The sequence below is a fragment of the Chlorocebus sabaeus genome, chromosome 1, assembly GCF_047675955.1.
Source record: "Chlorocebus sabaeus isolate Y175 chromosome 1, mChlSab1.0.hap1, whole genome shotgun sequence".
Classification (NCBI taxonomy): domain Eukaryota; kingdom Metazoa; phylum Chordata; class Mammalia; order Primates; family Cercopithecidae; genus Chlorocebus; species Chlorocebus sabaeus.
The window spans coordinates 47004478-47025979 of NC_132904.1; the positions used below are offsets into that span (position 1 = coordinate 47004478).

General features: G+C 43.3%; 1 protein-coding gene across 17 annotated transcripts in view; it reads left to right on the plus strand.

Annotated features, from left to right (window-relative positions):
• Positions 1 to 21502, plus strand: part of SERGEF (secretion regulating guanine nucleotide exchange factor) — a 233462-nt gene that overhangs the window by 174172 nt on the left and 37788 nt on the right. For 3 of the 17 annotated variants that reach the window (XR_012093619.1, XR_012093580.1, XR_012093581.1), the window contains one exon: positions 1682 to 1859. The exons of the other annotated variants lie outside the window; for them this stretch is intronic. The gene's annotated coding sequence lies outside the window, so the exon portion shown is untranslated. The remainder of the gene's footprint in view (positions 1 to 1681; positions 1860 to 21502) is intronic. 17 annotated transcript variants of the gene reach the window in all.

Here is a 21502-nt window from a genome sequence, read left to right on the forward strand (position 1 = left end):
TATAGTGACCTCACTATGGTGACCTTAGGACATTTTCCTAACGAATACCTTTCATCCCTATATGCTTTTATATGTCTGGTTCATTCCTCCTGAAATGCCCTTCCCTCCCTTGTCTAGCCATGAATATCTGCTCTTCTTCTAGTCCCACTCTGCAGATGTCCCTGACTTCCTAGGTAGAATCAGGTGCTCCTTCATCCTCCTTTCTATATAATTTGTAACTTGACTCTAACACATATGTCTTGTGTTATAGTCTTCTTGTCTGTTTCTATCTCTGCACGTAGACTGGGCCTTCCTTGAGGGTCAGAACTGTGTTATCAACAAATCCCTAGGACTCAGCAAAGTGCCTGGCAGTTAATAATCACTCAATATATGAATGAATTTTTACTTTTTTATTTTGATTTTTTGCTTTTCCATGTTTTCTGCATATTTTATAATGACCCTACATTGTGCTTATAATGGAAAAAAAATAATAGTAATTCATTTACTCATTTACTTTAACAAGGTGACTGGCCTAGTTGAGAGGTTCTCAAACTTGGCAGTGCATAAGAATCACCTGGATAGCTTATTAACATGCAGATTCCCTGGCCCCTAGACAGACTACTTGAGTCCCAGTCTCCAGGGAAAGGACCTGGAATCAGTATTATTAGCAGGCTAATAGTTACTGGGATGCTCAGCCATGTCTGAAAAGCTTTGACCTCAGTACTGCTAAAGCCCTTTCAGCTTAAAATCTTTCTGGTTCTTGGATTGGCCTCCTGTCCCTTGCTACCCCTGCTATGAGAGGCTTTAGCTGGAGAGCATATGGAGCAACAGGCCATACAATGGAGAATACCTGTACTAGCTTCATTATTGGGCTCCTCTTCTGTGCCAAGGACTGCTTTATAAACAGCATTTTAAAATATCTATACAATCATATTTTAAGGTCAGTTTTATCATCTCCATTTTACAGATGAGAAAACTAAGGCAAAGAGAAATTGTGACTTTCCCAAGGTCAAATAAGAAAACTTTGGATCCTGTGTTTCGATTCAGTTCTGTCAGACTTCAAAACTGGATCTAGAATTTCCCTCACTGCTCCTCCCTGTCCCTCCTCCCCCCAAATAAAGGAACCCCAGCAGGGTCACACGCAGCCCTGCTGAGTGCAGACACCCTCTGCCGTCTACTCAGGCGTGTGGAATTAGCATCCTTGGGCAGCAATGCACCACATAAGCAGAGGCTTGCATCTCACCAAATGTGCTCTGGCGCCCACCCACCTGCTTACAGGGTGCAGTGAAGCAGTGGAATTCAATTTGCAGCAGTGACCTAAGAAGAGCTATTTTTAGTAAGAAAGTAGGTCAGGGGCTGCAGCGGTGCTGCCTGAGAAAGGAACAGCCTCCCGTGTCACCGGGAGGCCTGCTCACTTCTCACACGGCCAGTGTGGAGGTGAGGAAGGCAGATCTGACATCCTCACATGACTGCAGTTGTAATCATTACTGTGGAGCCACTAGGGGGTAATACGCACACACATCTAAGACACAGAGGCTCTTGTCTGGGTTTGCTTAAGGTCTTGGCCCTAATCTTCCTCAGGAGGTTAGAATCCCTTCAGGAAACACCTCTAACATGGTAGGAGGCTCATCTAATTGTATACCTGCTACATGCCAGCCGCCATTCTGGGTTTGATATGCATTCTCTCGTTTAATCTTTGCAGTATCTCTGCAAGGTAAGTATTATTATCCCAGTTTTGCTGATGTGGAGATGGAGTTGCAGAGAAATTAAGAGATATACTCAAGATCACACTGTTCATGTGTTGTGGAGCCATATTTTGAATCCTATGAGAGACTTCAGTGCTGATGATCAGATGACCGGACCATCAAACCATGCCGGAGGTGATTTTTTAATTATCATTCTGCCTCTGTCCCATTTTGTTCAATACTTCAGAGAAAAAAAAATACAAAGGTGGCTTTCTCCATCTGAACCTATCTGAGTCAGTACAGGAAGAATACCCAGGACACAGACCCTTTCCCCAGAGGAGAGAATACATCTCTACATACTGCTGCCCAATCATCAAGCCCAGTAGTTGCCAAAAACAAACCAACCACCTGATTTCGCTGGGCCTGGAGTGTTTCAGAATCCTCTGCCCCACTTGTTCTGCCATGTATTAACTGCAGAGCGTGGCAAATTGCAGGGCACTCATTGGTGATGCACAGGTGGACATGACCTTGTTAACAGAATGCAGTAATTGACATATCGTGATTCATTACGCACAGCACGAAGGACTCTAGTAGAAGCCCACTTTGTGGCCAGGCGCTGCTGGCACCACCAACCTTGAGAATTTGTTCCTGGCTCCGTTTTGGCTCTCCAGCTGGAGAGCACCATCCCTTTAGGGGCCAGAAGCAGTCTGTGTCTTCAGTCTTATCTGCCCCTACCTCCAGGCAAGGAGTAAGGATACTTTGTGGTCCCAGGCTGCATGACATTAGAGGGAGATTATTTGTTCATTCATTCACTCAACAAGCATTTAAAAAAATCTGGCCAGGCATGCAATGGAGAACAAGACAGATAGTTCCTGCCCTCGCAGAATTTAATCATCTGGTGACTATCAGAACTAAAAATTTCTAAGCACCCAATTCCCAATTCTGTAGACCTGGAAGTGGGTCCTCTCTGGACCTTAGTTTCTCATCAAATGAGTAAAAAAGAGGGAATTGTATTGGTCAATTTCTTTTAGCTCTAAGATTTCAGAATCTGTGGTTATGGATTATAAACATGAGTCACAGTATCAATCTTAGTCATTTGTATCCAATGCCAAAGGAAAAAAAAATGAAAATCTCAAATTTCAAAATCTGGATGGGAAACATGGACACAAGCTAATTCAATTACTTCACTTACAAATGGGAAAAATGAAGCTAAAAGAAGGGTGTGTCTTGACTAGTATATCAATGTACAGAGCCAGGATGGAGAGGCCAGTCAGCTGAGCCCAAGTCTTGAGACACCCCAGTCCTACTGAGGCTGCCTCTTCACCCAGCACTGCTGCTGTGCCCCTGTTTGGAACCCTTTCTGCACGTGGCTTTTCTAACAGTGAGCTCTACTGAGTCTTCTACTTATACCTCTAACCACTGCTTCTGGGCTTCCTTAGCAGCCCCAGGGCCCATGGCCTGATGGCCTGAGAGTAGAAAAGGAAGGAGTAGGCTTTGATAGCTGAACCCCAGAAGGTAAATCAAATTTAACTTTGTTATGCTAAGGCTGCCAAAACAAAAAGGACATGAAGAAGTTGAAGCAGAGCATATAGAGTTTGCTGACAGAGTTCTCGAACAAACAGTTACAGAGGCAAACCACAGTGAAACAACAAAAGAAGGGAACCTGGTGGAGATGGCTGCTGAGAAGTTGTTCCATGAACTCAGAGGCCCTATAGAACGGCCTACCTACACTCATTGTCTTAAAGCAAGCTTATCTAACCTGCGGGCAGCAAGCTGCATGTGGCCCAGGACAGCTTTGAATGCAGCCCAACACAAGTTTGTAAACTTTCTTAAAACATGAGGGGTCGTTTTTTTTGTTGTTGTTGTTTTGTTTTGTTTTGTTTTTTTTAGCTCATTAGCCATTGTTAGTATACTTTTTGTGTGGCCCAGTTCTTCTTCCAGTGTGGCCCAGGGACGCCAAAAGATTGGACACCTCTGACTTAGAGCCTCTCTATACCTCTGGCCCATGTCTGTCTTCTACATGTAGCCAATGAAAGGAATCTAAAGCTGGAAGGGCAGGGGACCTTTCTGATGCTCTTGTGAGGCAAAGGGATTGAGATCACTGCAGAGAAGTTGGCAACAGGAGGCCCATCATGTTTTCAGTGGCCAGGACATCTCCATTATGGATAGAGGAAGATGCGAGGCTTTAGCAAATACTAAAATGCTTATTTTTTTTTTTTTTTTTTTTTTTTTTTGAGGCAGAGTCTTCACTCTGTCGCCCAGGCTGGAGTGCAGTGGCACCATCTCGGCTCACTGCAAGCTCCGCTCCCGGGTTCGTGCCATTCTCCTGCCTCAGCCTCCCGAGTAGCTGGGACTACAGGCGCCCGCCACCGTGCCCGGCTAATTTTTTGTATTTTAGTAGAGACGGGGTTTCACCGTGTTAGCCAGGATGGTCTCGATCTCCTGACCTCGTGATCCGCCCGCCTCGGCCTCCCAAAGTGCAGGGATTACAGGCGTGAGCCACCAGCGCCCGGCCTAAAATGCTTATTTGTCTATTGCTCTTTCTTTATGTCCATCACAGTCTGGGAACCAGTACCTTGAAGCACTATCCTTGATTAATTTATAATTTTCTGCCCTATACTGACTACCTAGGAAAGAGGTGGTCAGAGGTATGAGAGGGTGAAAATACTGTTCTTGATTATGAAAACCTATATCCATTCTGTGTATCCATGGATAATTTTAGTCTTCTAAATTGATTTGTTATTTTCCATGCCTTATTTTTATAAAGTCATTTTTCAGTAAACATATAACATTGTCAAGAGCTACCTAATCCATGTACATAAAATGTCATGTGAATATATAAATGTATATATAATGTATAAAAATAAAATTATTCTAATTTTTAAAAAGTGACTAAAGGTCATTTAACTGTAATTTGGATGCCTGAGTCTGAAGTATTGATTCCTGTGTGTCCTTGAGCTAGTCACTTCCCCTTTCTGCCCCTCTGCTCTCATACCAACAAAGTAAAGAGTCTGGATCAGTGGTTTTATTCACCTGGACTATTCTATCAAATCACATGGGATAATTGTTAAACGTATACACTCCTGGGCTCACTTCCAAATCAGTAGAACTGGGAATTGGGTGCTTAGAAATTTTTAGTTCTGATAGTCCTCCAGGTAATTAATTTCAGGTGATATAGCCAAGTTTTGAGTAGTTGGTCTTCCTTGAACCCCTCTGGTTCTGATGTTTTAGGATCTTTTGCCTTCTTTCTCTTTGCTCAATGGGAACATTGTTTTCTTTTCCTCTCTTCCCTAGAGTGCTCCTCTCACTAGACTGTGAACCTCTGAGGAGGAGGGCCTGTATCTTACCCATCTCTTTATCCCCGTCCTCCAGCTCAGTGTCTCACACACTGGTAGTACTCAGTGAGCAGTGGGCACAATGAAGGGAAGGAGGGAATGAATGGGCTCTCATGGCTTTATACCACCTATACACATCCAAGTAATGTCCTTAATTTTTCCTGCATCCTCAGTCACTATAGATTTCTTCAGAACGGTAAATGGAAAGAGCACAGAATTTAGAATGTGAGAAAACTGGATTTGAATCTCAACTCTTTCTCTTACTGTGTAGTGATTTTTCCCAAGTCATTTAATTGCTTTAAACTACAGTTTCTTTGATTGTAAAATAAGGAGTATGGCACCTGTTGCTTGAGATTGTTGTTAGGATTGACTTACTACATGAAAATGTGGATGTAGAGTGCCTGACATATAGTAGGAACTCAAGTATCTCAGCTTCTTTTCTTCCTTTACATGCCCAGTGGTGAGTAACAGTAAAAGGAGGGAAGAAGACTCAGAAGAATAGATCAATCTCAAGCCAGGCCACAGAGGATAACAATATGGTTCATTGTCATCTCCTGGCTTCCTGTGACACTGAGGTTCTGACTGAGGGCCAGGCATCTTGGTGATCCTCAGCTGCTCAACCCTGGGCACATCAGAATTCAGACTTAGAATCTCTTGACTTTAAGTGTGGCATGTTCTCTCTGTTTCTGTGAGCTACAGGAGGTAGAAGGAGAAGTAACAAAAGAAATTCAAGGAACTATTGTAGGTTGGGGATCCTTATGCAGGCTTGATGTCTGGGCTTGCTGTGAGAAACTCAAGTTCATTTCAAATGGTTGGTTCTCAGGGCTAAAAATCTGTGCATTGGTTTCCTTAGCATATCAACTCTTCTCTTCATACACTCTGTGTTGGAACTGCCACAGCATGCTGCTTTTCATAAAAGTCTCTCTTTCAAACCAAGTCCAGCTGTTTCAGTCCTAGAAGGCAGCCAGATTAGTTCTCTTCTGGACAAAATGGTAAATGCTTATCACTCCCCACAATGCCTCCAGCACCACAAAAATAACAGCCACCCTTTACTGAGTGCCTACTGTATTTGAGTCCTTTGACGTCACTATTAGTGGTTATTATTAGCTCATTTTATAGGGCAGTAGGTTATGATTAAGACTGTAGGCTTTTAAGTTTGACCGAGGTTCAAATCTTGGACCCCACCGTATTTTAGCAAATCCTCTCTGAGTTTCTGTTTCTTACTATCAAAAAAAGTCTAGTAATGTATACCTCATAATACTGAAAGGATTAACTGAATACCACATGCATGGTACCACGCCTAATGCACGGTAAGAAAATCCTCAATAAATGTAACTGTGGTAATGATGACAATGCTGTGGTGTCTTCATCTATAGAAGATGGTTCACTGTAGTGGATACCAGAGAGATGAGGAGAGGTGGCAAAAATATCAACAGTTTCTGTTAGTCTAAGCGAGACTCAAGAGAACCTCAGAAATAGTATAAGAAAGGGACCTGGTATGATTGCTTGGAATAAACTCAGTGAATAGCTGCAGTTTATTATTCATTCAGCAGATTTTTATTGACTACCTACTATGTTTCAGGCCTTGTGCTAAAAGCTAGAGATACTATGATGATAAAACAGACATGATCCCTTGCCCTCAAGGAGCTTACAGTATTATGGAAGGACTCAGACACTGTTAAAAAAAAAAAAATTGCACCAGTCATGTAAAATTACAGACTAGGATAAATGCTATGAAAGAAAGGGACAGGGTACTCTAAGAAAATATGACAGGGGTCCTCACCTACTTCCCATGATCAAGGATAGCTTTGCTGAGGAATTGACATCTGAGCTGAGATCTGAAGGATCACTAGGAGTTATAATTAGATGAAAGCAGTGGGTAGGGTGGGGAGAAAGCTTTCTAGGCATATGGACAAATGTGGCCCTTATGGTGAAAGGCAGCTTAGCGCTTTCAAAGAAGTTAGAAGGTCAATATGATTTGAGTACAGAGAAGAGGCTGGAGGGGGAGATTAGGGCCTTGCAGGCCATGTGAAGAATTTTTTTTCTGTTTATTCTAAGCTCATAGGAATCATAGAAGGATTTGAAGCAGAGGTGGTTATGTGTATGTTACGCATGGGAAGGGCACTGTGCTCAATTAGACATTTACAAAAGATCTTTCCAACAATGACTTTGAGAATGGATGGAGGGTGCAAAAGTGGGTGTGGCAAAACCAGTTAAGGAGGCTTTTGCAATGGTCCCAGCAAGAAATCATGCTGAATAGAGCTAGAGAAGTAACAGTGGAGATAAAAAGGACAATGTGATTTGAGATACTTAGCAGGTAAAATTAGCAGGACTTAATGGTGGATTGAATGGAGCTGTGAGGAAAGGTAAGCTGTGAAGCACAAGCCCCAGGTTTCTGGGGGCATGAGTGGAAATGGCCCTGCCATTCACTAAGCTAAAAGTAAAAAAAAAGTAGAAGGTGACCAGGTTTGGATAGGAAGATCTGATCTGAATTTGAACACGCTGCACTGGAGGTGCCTTTCAGACATCTGGGTATGGATATTCCATGCCTATGGCCACCAAGGGTAGGCCACAATGGCCTTAGAATGCCCCAAGCAACCTCACCCAGATCCAGCTTCTCTGGTGGTCAGGCTTGTTTAGTAGCTGGCCTGAGGACTTATGGTTTGCTTCCCACCCTTGTGGTTCGATTTCCTTACCAGAATATCCTGAAAGGGGAGAATTCAGCCTGAGAAGGAATAGGAACGGTCTGGGGAGAGACTCTGCTGCTTTAGGGGAAACAATTTAGGTATTGATGCGTGTTGTTTGAGATGTTTTTTCCAAATCTGTGAGATATTTGTGTTTTACATGTGTGCTTTTATTTATTAAAATATTTGCTATTAATATATATCTACTATGTGGTAGACACAATGTCAGGTCAGAAAGGACCCATGGTAGTTTGGAAGTGACACCCCCAAAACCCATCTGGCTTTGCTGTTCTTATGATCTTAGAGAATACTAAATCTCTAGGTTGCTGAGCGGCTGACTTTTCATCAAGGGAACCTGTCGTTGAGTTCAGGTGGTTGGTTTTTCAGGGGCTTCCTCTGCAGCTGCAACTCCTCAGTCTGTCTTTGGGGGCCTCTCTTTTGCAGTCTCCCTAGACAGTAACTACATCAGTGCCAGTTCTCCACTTTGAACAGGGCTCAGCTGGGCACTCTGAGCTGCCCCACTCTACCACTGCTACGTGTTCTGGTTTGTTGCCTGAAAGCAACTCTTTGTGTCCAGGTGAGCAGGTGAGGGTGAGGGAAGTGTCAGAGGAGGTTTCATGTTCTTCTGTAGAATAGCAGAGGAGAGCTGGACTGGTGGGCAGGAAGGGGGGTGGTGGGCAGAGGTGTGACTCATCAAGCCCTGGCACCATGTGATAGGATCTGTGAATACCCATGTGAAATAGATACATGCCTTAAGAACATTTGCCTTGTGAAAATCTAAACTCACAAGCCACATGAATTTGGAACAGCGATTACCATCACAAAAGGGAGCTGGTATCCTTTAGAATATCCTCTAGTGTATCTAAAATGCAATGTAGTGAGGGACGAAATATTTATGCCAGTTTAGGCACTCAGGGGAAGCTGGCATTCTCTATGTCAGTGGAACAAAGAACTTCTTATAACTGGAGCAGATGGTGAGCCCCCGTCAGGGCAGGTGATCCAGCAGAGGCCAGACGACCATGTGTCAGGTGGGACAGAGGAACTGCTTCCCATGGTGGACTGAGAATCACAGCTCTAAGATTCTCTGATTCTTGGCTTTGCTTTCTGTCTTGAAAAGTAAGTTTGCCTTAGGCAAATCTGCCAAGGACAGATGTGTCCTTGAAGTCAGAAGGACCTAGGCTAAATCTCAGCTCCACCTCTTCTAGCTATGTAAATTAAGCAGGTGGCTCTCTGAACCTCCTTCTTCCAGTCTATAAAATTAGGTTTATAATTCCTTGCGGAGTTTTGTGTGTATAAGGGTCACATGAGTTAAGTCTAGGAGCCAACACCTCAGGGGAGAAACCTTTGGAGCCTCTGATCAGCTGGCAGCCGTGTGGCGTGTGCGCGTGGATGGTGTGCGCATGGCTTGAGTTTGCATGCTCTGCACAGGGAGAACATTCATTGCTCCACGGAACACAAATTCAGGGCATGTGTCAGCTCACTGGCAGCCTGGGGTAGGCTGGGACACGCTGTCCTGTTCCTGCCTGAGGACTGACACCCACTCAGCAAACAGCCCACCCGGCTTAAGTTTCCCCAAAGAACTCAGTCTTCATTACAGGGAAATCCTTTCAGGTGCCGAGAGTGGCATGTTTCTTGCAATCTGACCCCTGGAAGAATTCTCACTATGTCCCTTTCCCATGCCAACTCTTTACTAAAGCGGATTTTATGAGGAATTATTTTTCTAATGTGTTGGATAAAATCCTAAAGCGTGTCTCTGATGGTGTCTTAGGAGGTTCACAATGTTTTTATTTTCATGGGGAGCATTAAGAGGATGTAGACTAGGCTTTTGTTGGGGCAAGCATAGTCATTGTAAACTAGAGGCTGCTTGCCACCTGCAAAATCCTTGACACCTCAGGCAAAATTCTGGCTTCATATGTCACCATCTAGCACACCTGAATCATTCCAACTTGAAGACATTTGTCACTGTTCAGGGTATCCAACATAGTCATCACAGTTCCATTTGTACACACAATGAAGCTCTGTATTTACCAGTTATTTTATCTGCCTTGCCTCCCTGTGGGCTCTGTAGGGCAGGGTTCTTGGCCCTTTTATTCAGATTAAGAGAACATGGCTCTGCAAGGTACAATAGTTTGTCTGAGGTCACCCAACTAATTATTGGCAGAGCTGTTTTTCAAATCCTGGTCTTCTAAGGGGCAGCCTGACATAATGAAAACACCATCCAGCATTTACATCCCAACAATGGCATTCATGAACTGTATGACCTTGTGCAAGCTAGTTATTATAAATGGTTATTGATATTAATAATTAGAGTAGAATTTACAAAGCACCTGGCATGGTAGTAGGTGCTTTACACTGTATCTCATTTTCATTCTCACACTAGACCTGTGAGAGGGGTTTTATTATTATCCATTTTACAGATAAGTATCCTGAAACTCAGAGTGCTAAAGTAGCTTTCCCTATCTGAGTCCCAGTTTCTCTATAAAATAAGAATATTAATATCTCCCTGGGAGGGTGATGATAAGGGCTGAATAAGATGATATGTGTAAACTGCCCAGCACAGAGCCTGGAATAGAGGAGGTGCTCAGTCAATACTTGTTTCCTTTCCCTAGTTCCTCCTCTGACTTCTAATCTAGTGGTCTTTCTACTGCACCCCACAAAATACATTTGGAAGCTAAGGTCATGCTTAAGTCCTCTCCATAGCTCTCTCCATCACACTCATCCCTACTGCCCAGAGGCCACTTCAAGTCTCTCTGTCAGATACTGCCTGTTTAGTTTTATGCCAGTTCAGGAAACATCATCCTTCCCTGGCATTCTGTACCACACCCCTGACATTTGCCCCACAGCTGTGTTCTGGACTGCTAAAGCCTACCCTGGCCTCTCTAGCCACAGGGCTTTCCTCTTTCCTAACTTTCTCTAAGGCAAATACGGGTTGCTTCCCTTACTTTGACATTTTACCTGGACTCTTTCATGTTGTTACGTTGTGCTTCATGAGAGGCCACATATGGCACACAGGTCTTCTGACTTCTAGTGCTGTGCATGCCCTGAAGGTTACTATCTTCGTCTGTTTGGTGTTTCTATCAAGGAATACCTAAGACTGGTTAATTTATAAAGGAAAGAGGTTTACTGGCCAGGCAGGTGGTTCACGCCTGTAATCCCAGCACTTTGGGAGGCTGAGGCAGGTGGATTACAAGGTCAGGAGTTCAAGACCAGCCTGACCAACATAGTGAAACACCATCTCTACTAAAAATACAAAAATTAGCCAGGCATGGTGGCAGCACATGCCTGTGATCCCAGTTACTCAGGAGGCTGAGGCAGGAGAATCACTTGAACCCGGGAAGCAGAGGTTGCTGTGAGCCGAGATACTGTACTCCACGAGATGCCACTGTACTCCAGCCTAGGCAACAGAGCGAGACTCCGTCTCAAAAAAAAAAAAAAAAAAAGGTTTACTTGGTTTATAGTTCTGCAGGCTGTATAAGAAGCATGGCACCGGCATCTGCTTGGTTTCTGGTGAAGGCCTCAGGCTGCTTCCACTTATGACAGAAGAAAAAGGGGAGACAACATGTGCAGAGATGGTGAGACAGGAAGCAAGAGAGAGGGGAGGTGCCAGGCTCTCTTTAACAAGTAGCTCTGGCAGGAACTAATAGAGTGACAACTCACTCCCCACAGAGGGCATCCAACTATTCATTAGGGATCCACCCCCCTTTACCCAAACATCGCCCATCAGGGCCTATACCTCCAATATTGGGATCAAATTTCAACATGAAGTTTAGGGGAACTCATTCATTTGGCTTTCAATAAATATTTATTTATTTAGCACTTACTCTCAGCCAGACCCTGTGTTAGACAAAAAAGTACTCAATGAGTATAGATCAAGTTAATACCTAGTTTCAGCTCTAAAACTTGGGGATTGGGGTGTGGGGTATGGTAAGGAAGAAGAGAAGGGTATCACCTGGCAGTGGGTAGATTTGAGAGGTAACAGACCTGACTGCCAGGAAGTACCTCCATAAATTTGAGGGACTATAGAGGCTAGTTCTTATACCTCTAAAAGATAGCTTGGAGAAGTGAAAAGGGGAGCTATTTCTAAAGAATTCATCCATTCAGCAGTCTTTTAGCAAGTACCTTATCTGTGGCTGGTGTTCTGCTGGTGGTGAATAAGATAGGGCTCTGTTATTTCGGACTCCCCTTCTCTCTGGGGAGGTAAATCTGTAGATAGGCGAATCTCAGTGAGTGGTATAATGGCAAAGGAGAGTCCAGGGAAGGTGGGAACTTCAAAGGAGGGGACTTACTTTTCATAGGGGAAGGAAGGGGAAGTTTCATAGAGAAACTGTGCCTCAGAAGGGGATTAGGCAAGAGAGCATTCCAGAAAAAGGGAATAACACTTGAAAAGGCCCAGAATCCTTAAGGAGAGGAGTATATTCAAGAAATAGAAAACAAGACGGTGTGTTTAGGAGATATGCGCTGATGTGTTACATTGTTGATTGTACCATGAAGGTCCTTGTGTGGCATGTTGAGGGTATTGGACTTAATCCTTAGGCATCAGGAGGCAATAGAGGTCTTAAAGCTGTAGTCTAGTTGATGGAAAGCAAATAGCTGTCCTATTGAATGCTAACCATTCAAATCCCCATTTTCTACTGAGTCTGGATTCAGCCTCAGAAATATTCTCATGAAGGAGGCATGAAAGTATGAAGCTTTCAAGCAAGCCCAGTCCAGTAGACCTTGAGTGGATGCCCTTGGCCCATATACCTGTAGTGCTCCAGCAAACTCAAGGCCTTCTTGCCCAATGGACATTGGTCCTTTTTTCCAGGAAGCTCTTTTGAACAGAAAGTCAAGCTCTTTTGAAGAGGATAAAATGTGCTGGGCTAAGGAATCAGGAAGTAGCCATTAGTCTGTAACCTCACTGGTGGCTGTGATTGTCTTTGCCAGCTCTGTATCCCTAGCATCCAGCACAAAACTTGGCTCATAGTATGTGCTCAGTGATGTTTGCTGAATAAATGAACATACCTAACCAGTCAACCATCCAACCTGGGTTCTAATTCCAGCTCTCGAATTTTCATTCTCTCCGCTGTACAACCACCTGGTTGTTCTCTAAGGCCTTTCACACTCTACTACCCTAGGATTATAGGGTGATGAATAGTTCAGAGCAAGCCCAGTTATCATTTATAATTCTAATATGCCTCAAATTTAATCAGAATAAAATATCAAAATCAGCAATACTTTACAATATTTCAGATATGCCTTCTAAAAACAGAACCTGCGTCTGTCTCAGAGTTGTGAAGAAAATGTATTAGGTTATATTAAACAGCAAGATTGTCCTTTTTGTAGGAAAAAAATAAATTAAATCTTGTCTTCCTGACTAGGGATTTTAATTGGGATTTGAGTCAGTTTGATCTAAATTTGAGCATCCATCCAGAGAACATTTATTGACATCTGCTATGAGCAAGGTTTTATGCTAGGCACGAGGGAGATAGAAAAATGAATAAGATACAGGTCCTTCCAGGCAGGAATTGATAGTGTAGTTACGGAGACAAAACATATACATGCTTGACTATGACCCAGGTGGACAGAGAATAAGCAGAGACAGTCCAGATACAGGGGTAGGAGTGTCAGAGGAGGAAATCCTTTCTAAGTACATCATATAGGTAGGAAGTCTGCCTCTTACCACAACCCTAGGGCTCAGAATTTAAACTGAGCTATTGTGGCTATGAGGATGTGCTCTGTGGATTGTGCTGTGTGCCATGCGACTGCCTGGAGCTTACAGTCATCCTCAGCCATCAAGTTGAGCACCTCAGCCCAAACTGTTATTGGCAACGAAAATCATCTTAGGCCTTAATGAACAGTGTGCACATACTACACTGCCAAGCTTGGTAGCATCTTTTTGTGGCTTGTATCCTTGGGGTTGATTTCAAGAAAAAGTCATTCACTGTAACACAAATTTGTATTTCTTGTTTTATCAGACTGGAAACTATTAATAATATTTGTCCAGTGTGTGCTGTTCTCCGCCTTGGCTGCCACTGAAATTCAGGACCTAACTAAAATGGGATCATCCACTTTCCAACATTTATCCAATTATTTGTCAAATGATTCTCTGTGCAAGGCCCTGTGCTAAGTGGGTAGGAGACATACACAGGCTCTGCTCTCAAGGAGCTGACAAAAGATGTGTGAACCAGGCCAAGGGGAACTGAAATACCAGCTGAGAGAAGTACTAAAGGGATCAGAGCAGAAAAAGTTTGTTTTTAGCCTATGGGCACAAAGAGAAAAATGTAAAGGAGATCCATGTGATTTGGACCTCAAAAAGGCAGGAATCATACACATTGAAATAGGTGTAGTAGGATTTCTAAGATAAAATAATGACAAACGCATTGAGGAAGCAAAAAACTTCAGGCTTGTTTAGGAAAGTAGGAATACTTCAGTTTGGCTAAGGGGAAGAGGCTTAAAAAGGGTTGGGATCAGATCATCACAGAGGGCCTCCTCCTCAGATTTCCAGGGTAAGGCATTTATATATTTAATTCTATGGGCACTAAGATGCCTGCTTAAAAACTTATTAAGTTTAATAAGTAAAAACTTAATAAGTTTAATAAGTTTTTAAGCAGGTGTGAGTTGGAAAAATCCTAGAGTTGGAAAGGATTTTGGATATAACCCAGTTCAGCACTCCATCTGTATTAGTCCGTTTTCATGCTGCTGATAAAGACATATCTGAGACTGAGCAATTTACAAAAGAAGGAGGTTTAGTTGGACTTAACAGTTTCATGTGACTGAAGAAGTCTCACAATCATGGCGGAAAGCAAGGAGGAGCACCTCACATCTTATGTGTATGGTAGACAGGCAAAAAATGAGAGAGCTTGTGCAGGGGAATGTCTTTTTTTCAAACCATCAGATCTTATGAGACTTATTCACTGTCATGAGAACAGCATGGGAAAGACTTGACCCCATGATTCAATTACCTCCCACCAGGTCCTTCTCACAACACGTGAGAATTCAAGATGAGATTTGGATGGGGACACAGAGCTAAACCATATCATTCCACCCGGCCCCTCCCAAATCTCATGTGTCCTCACATTTCAAAACCAATCATGCCTTCCCAACAGTCCTCCCAAAGTCTTAACTGATTTCAGCATTAACTCAGAAGTCCACAGTCCAAAGTCTCATCCGAGACAAGGCAAGTCCCTTCTGCCTATGAGTCTGTAAAATCAAAAGCAAATTAGTTACTTCCTAGATACAATGCGGGTACAGGCATTGGGTAAATACAGTCTTTCCAAATGGAAGAAATTGGCCAAAACAAAGGGGTTACAGGCTCCATGTAAGTCCAAAATCCAGCAGGGCAGTCAAATCTTAAAGCTCCAAAATGATCTCTTTTGATGCTGTGTCTCACATCCAGGACACACTGATACAAGAGGTAGGTTCCCATAGTCTCAGGCAGCTCCACCCCTGTGGCTTTGCAGGGTACCGCCTTCCTTTTGGCTGTTTTCATGGACTGGGGTTGAGTGTCTGCAGCTTTTCCAAGCACATGGTGCAAGCTGTCATTGGATCTACCATTCTGGGGTCTGGAAGATGATGGTCCTCTTCTCACAGCTCCACTAGGCAGTGCCCTAGTAGGGATTCTGTGTGGGGGCTCCCACCCCACGTTTTCCTTCTGCACTGCCCTAGCAGAGGTTCTCCATGAGGACCCCACCCCTACAGCAAACTTCTGCCTGGGCATCCAAGCTTTTCTATATACTTCTGAAATCTAAAGGAAGATTCCCAAACCCCAGTTCTTGACTTCTGTGCATTCACAGGCTCAACACCACGTGGAAACTGCCAAGGCTTGAGGTTTGCACCTTCTGAAGCCACAGTCCAAGCTCTACATTGGCCCCTTTCAGCCAGGGCTGACTCAGAGCACCAAGTCCTTAGGCTGCACACAGCACAGGTACCCTGGGCATGGCCCACAAAATAATATTTTCCTCCTAGGCCTCCAGACCTGTGATGGATGGGGCTGTTCTGACATGCCCTGGAGACATTTTTCCCGTTGTCTTGGGGATTAACGTTCGGTTCCTCATTACTTATGCAAATTTCTGCAGCTGGCTTGATTTTCTTTTGTAGTGCATTGTCAGGCTGGAAAATGTTAGGCATTTTCCAAACTTTTATGCTCTGCTTCCCTTATAAAGCTGAATGCTTTTAACAACACCCAAGTCACCTCTTGAATGCTTTGCTGCTTAGAAATTTCTTCCACCAGATACCCTAAATCATCTCTTTTGTTTCACAAATCTGTAGGGCAGGGGCAAAATGCTGCCAGTCTCTTTGTTAAAACATAACAAGAGTCACTTTTGCTCCAGTTTCCAACAAATTCTTCAACTCCATCTGAGACCACCTCAGCCTGTATTTCATGTCCATATCATTATCAGCATTTTGATCATAGCCATCCAACAAGTCTCCAAGAAGTCTCTAGGGAGTTTCAAACTTTCCCACATTTTCCTATCTTCTTCTGAGCCCTCCAAACTGTTCCAGCCTCTGCCTGCTACCCAGTTCCAAAGTCACTTCCACTCTTTCGGGTATCTTTTCAGCAGCACCCTACTCTACTAGTCCCAATTTACTGTATTAGTTCGTTTTCACACTGCTAATAAACACATACCTGAAACTGAGCAATTTACCAAAGAAAGAGGTTTAATTGGACTTACAGTTCCATGTGGCTGGGGAGGCCTCACAGTCATGGCGGAAGGCAAGGATGAGCAACTCACATGTTATGTGGATGGTAGCAGGCATAAAATGAGAGAGCTTGTGCAGGGGAATGCCTCTTTTTAAAACCAACAGATCTCATGAAACTTATTCACTATCACAACAACAGCACGAGAATGATTTGCCCCCATGATTCAGTTACCTCCCACCAGGTCCCTCCCACAACACACGGGAATTCAAGATGAGAGTTGGATGGGGACACAGCCAAACCATATCACCATCTCATACATAATGACAGAATCCCAAAAGGGGAAGTTACTAACCCAAGGTCAGACACCTAGTAAATGATGGTGCTGGGGCCAGAACCAGATCTTCTTGCTTAAAATATAGTGGATGTTTTACACTCTATGATGAAATCTATGCTCTGGAAAGATTAATGAGGCTTTCTAGGGGAGGTAGTTTGAAGGAGAAGCCAGAGTCAGAGAGAGCCTTGGAATGTTTTTACAGTTCAGATGAAAGGTAATGCACAAGATCTTTAATTAGGGCTTTGGCAGTGGGCTAATGAAGAAGGGGCTGATGGGAGAGAACATAGAGGTCTAGTCAGCAGGACTTGAATGTGGAAGACAGACAAGAGGGAAACTTATCCTGTCTTTAGTTACTGTTCTTTACTGAATTCTCACTGGGCTCCATTTGGTAAGCTGTCTCAAAGTGGAAAAGAAGGGGTGTAGAGCCAAGATAAATATATCAGACACCTCCAGTATTTCCCCAAATGAGCCTCTTTGCAATTGTTGTTGTTGTTCCTCTTCCGTAGGAAGGCCTAATTCTTTTCCAGAACCTGGCCTTCCAGCTCTTGAGTCCTCAGAAATGGGATCCATTTGCCAGCTACCATTCTGGCTTCATGATTTTACTCATGGGCTCTTGGCACTGCCATCATTTTCTGATTTTGGCTTTGCCACCAGACCCCATGAAGGTGCCATACATGTGACTTGTCTCCCAGCCTATGACTCTAGGTTTGAAACCAAAGCCCTGAGACAATCTGCACCCCGTGCTGACCTCCAGAATAGGCCAGGCACCCAGCCTGAAGGAGGGCTCTGGACTGGACTTTAATTGTATAGGGGTCTTGCCCGGGGTCTGTAGACCACTTGTGTCAGAATCACCTGGGGAGTATTAAAATGTGGATTTCTGGGCTTCATCTCATCCTACTGAATCAGAATCTCTGGAGGTAGGTGATAGGAACTTGTATTTTTGACAAGTGCACCAAGTGATTTTTATTTACCTAAAGTTTAAGACTCTGCCTTAGATAATTTTTTTCCCAGACCTGTTTCCTTGTTTTAAAATAGGAAAATTATATATTCAATTTACCACAAAAATAGAAGAGTACTTTGGGAAGATGCTAAAAGTTTATACGTATTTACTTATTACATATTATTAAGTTTACAGTCTTGAGATAAAGAAAATTTGAATTATTTCTCAGACTGAAATACACTGAAAACTGGTAAATGGTCTGAGTACTCACACTTAGAAAAATGTGTGCTTACTAAGTGCTATGGTTTGAATGTTTGTCCCCTCCAAAATTCATGTTAAAACTTGGTCATTATAACAGCATTGAGAGGTGGGACCTGTAAGAGGTGTTTAGGTCTGCCCTTACGAATGGACTAATGCTGTTATCGAGGGAGTGGGTTCATCCCGACTTACTCACTGTTGCATGTACATGCGTTCTCTCTCTCTCTCCCCCTCTGGCCCTTCCTCTCTCTCACTCAATCTTGCCATCTACCATGTTATGATGCATCAGGAAGGCTCTCACCAGATGCTGGCACTTTGATATTAGACATCTCAACCTCCAGAACTATAAACCAATAAATGTCTATTATTTATAAATCATCCAGTCTGTGCTATTCTGTTATAGCAGCACAAAATGTACTAAGACACCAAGTGAATGTATATATGAATGAATAGCTCCAGAAAGGTAAACCCTGAAGAAAGGTCATTAACTTTTTCTTCAACATCCCCTACTTCATGCATTCAATCAGCATTATTCACTGAGTGCCTAATATGTGCCAGGGCACTATGCCAGGCTGAGAATATAAATAGGATGTGGTCCTTGACCTTAAGGGGTTGGAGATCAATGTGAGTGTTCAGTATACTGTGATAAGCACTGGCCCCAGGATGGATAGAGAGGTGGGTATTAGTGCTTTGGCAACAAGAGCGGGAATCACCTCTATCTGGGGCTGTCAGGAAAGGTGTCACCAAGGAGGTGGCCTTGGAGTATAGGATTGTTCCAAGAAGCAGGAAAGCCCTTTTCACAGTCCTTGTCACTTCCTTCCTTCTTCCATTCCATTAAATTCTGTCATCAATTTCCTCTCCTCCTCCATCAAACTAATCTCAGGAACTCAATGTTTTTGTGTTTTTTGTTTTTTTTTCTTTTTCAACCTACCCAAATCTGCTTTTACACTCAAAACCAACACTTCAGTTTAGTCATAAACACTTGGTCTTAAAACATTGCTTTTTTGAGGATCAGTGTAGTTTACATTGTTACCCCTAAAAGTTTTCATCTGAAATAGTTTTAAGCTCTGTTAGGGATTTTGTTTGTATATTTACTTTTTTACATCAGCCAGCTGATAGGAGGAGTGTTGCACTTTGTTGGTTAGTAGTTGTTGAATTTTTTGGGGGTGGTATGGGGAGAGGATTGGTGACAACTGGTTTTCCCCAGCTCCTGTTATTTTACTAGATAAATAATCACTATTTTGCTTACCCATAAAGAATAAAGGATTAATTCATAGTCTTCTTTGTGTTTTAAGATAAAATGATAATGGTTAATGAATCAGACTTTAAGGTGGCATAGCCCTTTACAACTTACAACATGTCTTTACTGTTCATGTTCTTCTTTTCTGGTCAAAAGATGGTCCACAAACCAGAGGCAGGGAGGAAGGCGCTAATTAGAAATGGAGAACCTTAGGTACTACCTAAGACCTGCTGAATCAGAATCTGCACTTTAGCAGTATTCCCTGGCAATTTTTATGCACAGTAAAGTTTGGAAGAGACTATAAAGTTAGTGGTTTATCCCATTTATTGATTAGGACATTGAAGTCTGGAGCAATTAGGGAACTTGCCCAAGGTCACATAACAAGTAGCAGAGCCAGGCTTCAAGCCCTGGTCTATCTGATCACAGTTCAGCACTTTATCACTGTCCTGCTAGGTTTCTTTGTGCCATATTAACTGGTAAACACTTCCTCTGTGATTGATTCATGGTTGTGAAGAAGGAAGAAAGGAACAATTTTTCAAAGTATAAATGCATCTTCTTGGGAGTTGCAAGGGACTAGAAGACTTAACCGGGAGCTCACAGGCTGAACCTTGACTTTATGCCAGACACTTGGACAATTATACACAGGAAGCCTTGTTCCCATTTTACAGATGGTAAGAACCTCAGTATTTTACTGACCATGATGAGCCTGTAGGGACTCTTGGGGAAGCAGGGGTTGAATGTGGTATTTAAAGCTCAGGCACTAGGACTTCCTGGGTCAGAGGTGAAGGAATCAGATGTTGGACATTTCTTTTCATCCTTAAAATAAGATTCTCTTCTTGTGTGAGGCTTTGACTAATCAGGTTGGGTGGCTGCCCACTTCTGAAGTCAGGAACTTAGGCTTTGGTCACTAGGAACTCCTCTTGATTTATGAACAACTCTGTCTTGTAGAGTAAAAGCGGTTTTCCCAAAGAGGAAAAAATAGCTTAAAAGAAGGCCTTGAAGAATCAAGATGACAAAATGTATTATTTATAAGGACCTAAAATAAGTGCCAGATCCTCCACTTGAAGTGAGCAGGCGACAGCCGTGCGCTGTGTGGAGTAGAGCCCAGCTGACTCCAGCTGGATCCACACGGCAGGGCTGGTCAGCCACGGCTCCGCTCACTATTCCAAGGCTCTTCTCAGAAAGACTCCTGCTGCCGGTGCAGGCCATCTGTGGAACTCATATGAATGTGTCCCAGCTTACAAGCTTAAAGAGAAAATTCTTGAAGGAAACTGGAGGAAATGCAATGAGAATCTGTGGATTGGTAGAAAGAGGCCACAAACACACATTCATACCTATAACACACACGCATGTAAGATTACATCAACTTCCCAACTTACTCAAGGATACAGACACGTTTTGAGAGCACACAGTAGATACGGGTATCTCAAGTCTGCCTTCACTAGCCCCTAGCTCCCTAGTGGAACTTGCAGCTGCAGGTAACACCATCCATGTAGAATAGAGTTCTGTTTCATCTAGGAGTCAGCCCCTTCTTGCTGCATCACAGGTCTTTTTCACTCAAGGCTTGTCTTATTCTTGAAGAACTTAGAGCTGCTATGTTTTCCTTTAAGAGAATGTTCACAGACATTTCTTACACAAAAAGCTCTTCTACTTTTTGAAGCAAACTAATGGTCAACAAGTCTACATCTTTATCCAGTGGGGAAAAATTCAGATTCAGTGTCTAGGAGTCTCTGATCAATAGCCAGCATTACAGAAAACTCATTTCCTTGTCACTCATCCTTTGACCCTGGCCTAATACCTTTGTTGTCTGGAAGTTTGTGGCACTGAGTTAGACCTGAGGATCATTTCCCAAATCTGTTTTTCTGTAGGGCAAGATTCAGTGATGCGGGGGGAGGTAACTGAAGAGTAGGAGGTGATGCCGAGGGATTTCTGAGGGCACCCAAGGCAGGTAGGAGGTTGTGCTCCAGCTCCAAAACTGTTACAATGCTTACCAACAGAACAATAGGCTAGGATCTGAACACACACTACAGATTTCAGAGCCTTCTCACTGATCTCTAATTCTTCCTGTTTCATTGTCTTTCTCTTCCTCTTCAAAATTTCTCTTCTGGGATATGGTGACTACACTGTGGGGAGAAATGCTTTTAGTAGCTCTTGCTGTATTTGGAGCTTACTTTGTGTTCTCTATTGGCTGATGGCTCCCTCCTTAGCCATAGGATCTGGTTGTGATCCAGCAGCCCTGATGCAGTCCCCTGGCAGCATCAACCTGGTTTTGCCTCTGGTTCTGATCTCAAGGCCCCTCCAGTTTCCTCTTATCATAAGGGTTGCCCCTAGAGGGCAGGATTCAATAGGCTGAGGTTTACCTGCATGCCCTGGCAGTACAGGGAGCCTTCAAGAAGATGGATATCTGACCTTTCTACCCCTACATCC